Source organism: Pteropus medius, unplaced genomic scaffold (assembly GCF_902729225.1).
Source record: "Pteropus medius unplaced genomic scaffold, Ma_sr-lr_union100, whole genome shotgun sequence".
Lineage (NCBI taxonomy): Eukaryota > Metazoa > Chordata > Mammalia > Chiroptera > Pteropodidae > Pteropus > Pteropus medius.
In genome coordinates, this window is record NW_024342473.1 from 17,011,486 (window position 1) to 17,017,728 (window position 6,243).

General features: G+C 35.3%; 1 pseudogene; it reads left to right on the forward strand.

Annotated features, from left to right (window-relative positions):
- Positions 1-771: 771 nt before the first annotated feature.
- Positions 772-890, forward strand: LOC120604645 (uncharacterized; annotated as a pseudogene).
- The last annotated feature ends 5,353 nt before the right edge of the window (positions 891-6,243 follow it).

Genomic DNA, 6,243 nt, shown 5'->3' on the forward strand with positions numbered 1-6,243 from the left:
GAATAGTTTAGGGACCTCATTAGGGTCTCTAAATGATGTTATGAACAACATCAAGCATACTAACATTCACATTATAGGGGACCCACAAGGAAGAGAAAGAAAAGAGGCAGAAAACTTATTTTAAGAAATAATAGCTGAAAACTCCCCTAACCTGTGGGAGGAAAGAGACATACATGTTCAGGAAGCACAGGGAGTCCCAAACAAGATGAACCCAAAGTAGTCCACACCACAATACATCATAAGTAAAATGCCAGAAGTTAAAGAGAGAATCTTAAAAGCAGCAAGAGAAAAGCAACTAGATATAAGGAAACCCCAATCAGATTATCGGCTGACTTTATCAGAAACTTCTCAGACCAGAAAAGTGCTGCCAGTAAAACCTACAACCAAAAATACTCTACCAGGCAAAATTATCATTCAGAATTGAAAGAAAAAGAGTTTCCTAGATAGCACAAGTTAAAGGAGCTCGTCTCCACTAAACTGGCCTTAGAAGAAATGTGAAAGAGATTTTTTTTTTAAGTGGAAAAGGAAATGCCATAACTAGAAATAAGAAAATATATGAAAAAAAAGTCACTGGTAAAAGCAAAATATAGTAAAGGTAGTGTATCAACCACTTATAAAGCTAATATGAAGATAAAAAAGACAGAAGTAGTAAAATCATCTATATCTAAATAATCAGTTAAGGGATACAAAAAGGTTGTAAAATATAATGACAAAAACATAAATGTGGTGAGTAGGGGTATGTGAAATGTAGTGCTTTAAGAATGTATTCAAATCTACAGCTATGCCACCCTGAACAAGTCTGATCCCGTCTAATCTCAGAAGCTAAGCAGAGTCGGGCCTGGTTAGTACTTGGATGGGAGACCACCTAGGAAGGCCAGGTGCTGTAGGCGTAAAAAATAAGGGATTGTAAGCTGACAAGGTCCTTGCAATCAACCAAGGGTTGCCTTGCCTAAAAAAATTAAAAAGGAAGGAAGGAAGGAAAGAAGGAAAGGAGGGAGGGAGGAAAGGAGGGAGGGAGGAAGAAAGAAACAGAAAGAAAGCATTCAAACTTAAGTGACCATCAACCTAAAATGGATGTCTGTATACATAGATTGTTATATGTGAACTTCATGGTAACTACAAACCAAAAACCTATAATAGATAAACAAAAAAGGAAAGAGAAAGGAAGCCAAACATAATACTAAAAGAAGTCATCACAAGGGATGAGAGAGGAGAAGAAAGGAACAGAGAAGAACTACAAAAACAACCAGAAAACAGTTAACAAAATGGTAATGAGTACACACCTATCAATATTTACTTTAAATGTAAATGGACTAAATGCTCCAATCAGAAGACACTGGGGGACTGAATGATTGAATGCAGTCCCTACTGAAACACCAATGGCATTTTTCACAGAACTAGAACCAATAATTCTAAAATTTGTGTGGAAGAACAAAAGACTCCAAACACCAAAGCAATCTTGAGAGAGAAAAAAGTGGGAAATATCATGCTCCCTGATCTCAAATTATACTATGAAGCTGTAATAATCAAAACAGTATGGCACTGACACAAAAACAGACACATAAATCAGTGGAACAGAATAGAGAGCCCAGAAATAAACACACACTTATATGGTCAATTAATATATGACAAAGGAGTCAAAAATATACAATGGAGAAAAGACAGGCTTCTCCCTAAATGGTGTTGGGAAAACTAGACAGCTACATGCAAAAGAATAAGACTGGACCACTTTTTTATACCATATACAAAAATAAACTCAAAATGGCTTAAAGACTTAAATGCAACATCTAAAACCACAAAAATCCTAGAAGGATACGTTGGCAGTAAACTCTTTAACCTCAGTTTTAGCAATATTTTTTGGATCTGTCTCTTCAGGAAAGGGCAACAATAGCAAAAGTAACCAAGTGGGACTACATCAAACTAAAAAGTTTTTGCAAAGGGAACCATCAACAAAATGAAAAGGCAACCTACAGAATGGGAGAAGGTATTTGTAAAGGATATAAACAATAAGGAATTAACATCTGAAATATATAAAGAACTCATACAATTCATTAGCAAAGTAAAAACAAAAACAAACAATGTTTGAAAAATGGGTAGAGGACTTGAGTAGACATTTTTCCAAAGAAGACTTACAGATGGCCAACAGATACATGAAAAGATGCTCAATATTATCAGTCATCAGAGAAACACAAAACGCAAAATGGAATATCACCTCACACCTGTTAGAATGGCTGTTATCAAAGACAACAAAAAATAAGTGTTGGCAAGAATGTGGAAAAAAGGGAACCCTTGTGCACTGTTGACAGGAATATAAATCGCTACAGCTACTTTGGAAAACAGTATGGAGGTTTCTTAAAAAATTAAAAATAGAACTACTGCATGACCCAGCAATTCCACTCCTGGTATTTACATAAAGAAAATGAAAACAATAATTTGAAAAGATACATGCACCTCTATATTCATTGCAGCATTATTTATAATATCCAAGATATGGAAGCATTGATAAATGAATGGATAAAAAGGATGCGGTATGTATATGTATGTGTATGTGTGTGTGTGTGTGTGTGTGTGTGTTTATAGAGGTGTGTGTTACACATACACAATGAAGTATTACTGAGTCATTTGCAACAACATGAATGAACTTAGTGGATATTATGCTAAGTGAAATAAGTCAGATAGAGAAAGACAAATGCCATATGTTTCGCTTATACATGGAATCTAAAAAGCAAAACAATTGAACAAACGAAACAGAAAACAAACTGATGGTGGCCAGAGGGGAGGGAGGTAGAGGGGTGGGCAAAATAGATGAAAGGGGTTAAGAGGTACAAGCTTCCAGTTATGAAATAAATAAGTCATGGGGATGTAATGTACAACTTAGGGTTCATGGTCAATAATATTGTAATAACTATGGTTACTAGATTTAATGTGGTCATTTCATATAATATTCAAATATTCAATCACTATGTTGTACACCTAATGTGTGTCAACTATACTTCAATAAAAAAAAAATTAGGACAATGTATCTCTTATTTTAAAAAATGTAAATTATAAGGAATAACTAAACATTTATGTTGTCTTTTATGTATGAACAGTACCTTGGGTTAATCAAATAGCCCTAGGTGATGAATGAAAGTTTTTCTTTACAGAAAAATTGCACATTATGAAAGTATAAAAAATAATAGAATTAGAAAGTCTACATTTTAACCTATAATATATAATAGATTTGGGCAATAATCATCAATAAATAAAAATTATTAGATGAAATTTTGTTGGAAACTTTCCTATGGAGGAAGCAAACTCTCATGCCTCAAACCCATTGATCAATCTTAGCATCAAACAGTGCATGCCTCCTGGTATACCTCCAGTTATGAAGTACTGTTTATGACATAAAGCTGAACCAGAATCTAACCAAACCTTTAAAGCTAACTTCAATTTAGAGGAGGCATGAGGGATGAATGGACATCAATTGACACTACAAGGAAGTAAACAGACAAATCCCAAAATGTTGTCTCTTCTATAGGACAATACATTCGGTTTCTTCACAAGTTAATTACCTGAAAAAAAAGGGAAAAATAAAGGGGAGGGAGGAGAGACAATTCTAGATGAGAGACTTTAGATTACTAAGTATAATGCGTGGACCTTCTTTGGATCCCATAAAATGAAATGTAAAAGCATTTTAAACACTTAGGGAAATTTCAACATGTCTAAATTTTAGATGGTACCAAGAAATTTTATGTTTACTTATGTGTGTAAATGGTAATATAGCTAAGCCTCACCTGGAGCAGTGAGCACAGCTTCAGTGGGCTCGTGCCAGGGGGATGGTAATATGGTTATGGAAGGGGATGTCATATTTTCTAGAGCTGCATACTCAAGTATGTAGAACTGAGCTGACATTATGTCTGGGATTTGCTTTAAAATAATTTGCCAAAAACAGAGAGAGAGAAACAGAGAGAGAGACAGAGAGAAGAAGAAGAAGGAGGAGGAGGAGGAGGAGGAGGAGGAGGAAGAGGAGGGAGGAGAAGGAGGAAAGAGAAGGAAGGGGAGGGAGAAGGAGAGGGGAGGGAGGAGGGGAAGGAGGAGGAGGGGAGGAGAGAGGGAGAGGGGAGGACAACAGCAGAGATGGCGAAGATGGAGAGAGAAAGAAAAATGGGGAATTAATCATAGATATAATAAAATAAAATTTTCATAAACTTTCCTTAAACTGAAGAAAGACTTAAGTGCTTATGTCCTTCAGGAATCAACATATCATGTAGACCCAAAAAATGTGTACTCTTTTGGGTTAAATTAACAAACTTGAATATGAATATTGTCATATTTTAGCCAACAAATAGAGAACCTATATTTCTTTCAAATAATTCTTAAACTTTTACTATAATTGACAAGTGGTCACAAAGACTATGTTGTTTTTTTTTTTTGACTTGATTTTATTGGTTGATTTTTTTAGTGGTACTGTCCTAGATTTTGATTTGCAAATTTATCTTAAATTGGATTTTGATTGTGTTCTCTCCCCCACCCCAACTCCTGTCCTTCCTCTCCCCACCCCAGCCTCTAGTTCAGAAATTTGCTAATTCTGCTGGCTCTGGGCTCCTATGTTGTCATATTAAAGATAAAACAAATCTACTCACCAACATTGATAGTATCTTAGTGTGTCTTCTTTCTCCTCCCCAAATTTATTTGGCTATTCCTTACACTTACTCTTCTAGAATAACTTTACACCCAGTTTGTCAAGTTTTATAAACTATCCCGCTGCCATTTGTTTGTGATTGCATTGATTTTTGTAAAGATAGCTGAGATAATTGATATGCACACATATTGTATCTTCTCACCTAGGAACAAGGTATATATCTCTATTAGTCTGGTCTTCTTTTATATCTGTCAATACATTTTATAGATTTTTTTCACATTCTTGCACATTTCTTCTTCGCTATTACTGTGAATGGGCTTTATTTTTTAAATTGCATTTCTAATTAGTTATTAGTGGTGTATGGAAAGCTCATGATTTTCATGTGTTGCTCTTATATCCAGCCATCTGGAGAAAATGTCATAATTGTTTAAAAATTGATCGGAAATAATCTAAATCTTTATTGATAGAGGAATGATTAAATTAGTCAGGAGAAATCTAGTTAATGGAACATGATGCAGCTCTTTAGAAAAAAAATATATGTATATATGTATACGGTGAGGGGGAGGACTATCTCCAAGATAAAGTGCAAAAAAAAAAACAAGCAAAAAATTTGGGGGAGAATAATAGTATAGTATGGTCTAAGTATATAAAACTATTGTAAGTGAATATATGCTTATGTAATATAAATGCATAGAATAAGGTCTGGAAAAAGGCATCCCAATGTTAGCAGTGATTACCCTTGGATAGGGGAGTAAAGGGGGCTTACCGCTTTTTTTCTATAAATGTTTTTGTATTATTCAAATTTTTTCTAAAACACAAATTTAATAATGTTTTTGTAATTAAAAATTAAAAGAAAATGTAATAAATAAGATTCTGGGAAATGAACACGTTGATAAAGATTGACATGCAGGAAGCTCCAAAGAGAGTGGGTATAAGTCCATAGAAAACCCTCATGGGTCGTTAATTTCTATGGTATCTTTAAAGTCATTTCCATTTGGCTTTGGAAGTCTGCGGCTCCTCACATCCTGTCAGGAAGTATTACTAGCATCTATTAGAGCAGAAAATGAAGATAAAATGTAACACAACTGTCCAACGAAATCAGTGGAGACAACCCCTCCCTGTTGTTTATCTACCTTATGTGATGTCTCCTTTGCAAGGGCCATGGACGAGTAAAAGACCTAAAGAAATTAGCTGGCTAAGGAATTGGATAATTTTCCTTCTAGCCTGCTCTCGTTGCCAGCTGGAAACCAGATGAGACCCGCCTTTATTTTCTAGGTCTTTCTAGTATCTAGAGTTTCTGCATGGAAAACTCTTCCGACCTGAATTTAGGAAGGGGAGCCCTGTTGGTGGTTTACCTGCATCATGGGGTTGAGGAGCCCTTATTTACCTTGCAGTGAAGCTCTTCCTTGGCTTGGTACATGAAGTCTTTCTGAAAGGCCCCTAATATCACTGTAGATATTTGTGCCATCTCTAATTTGCTGCAAGTTAGAGTTAAGCTGCGCCATGAGCATGTTTTGGCAGACGTATGACCTGGACTTTTATTTTTACACTTTCAATGGAGATAAATGGTGACCACATAATACAGTGTCTAACAGTGCTTCTCAAAGTTTAATGTAGGA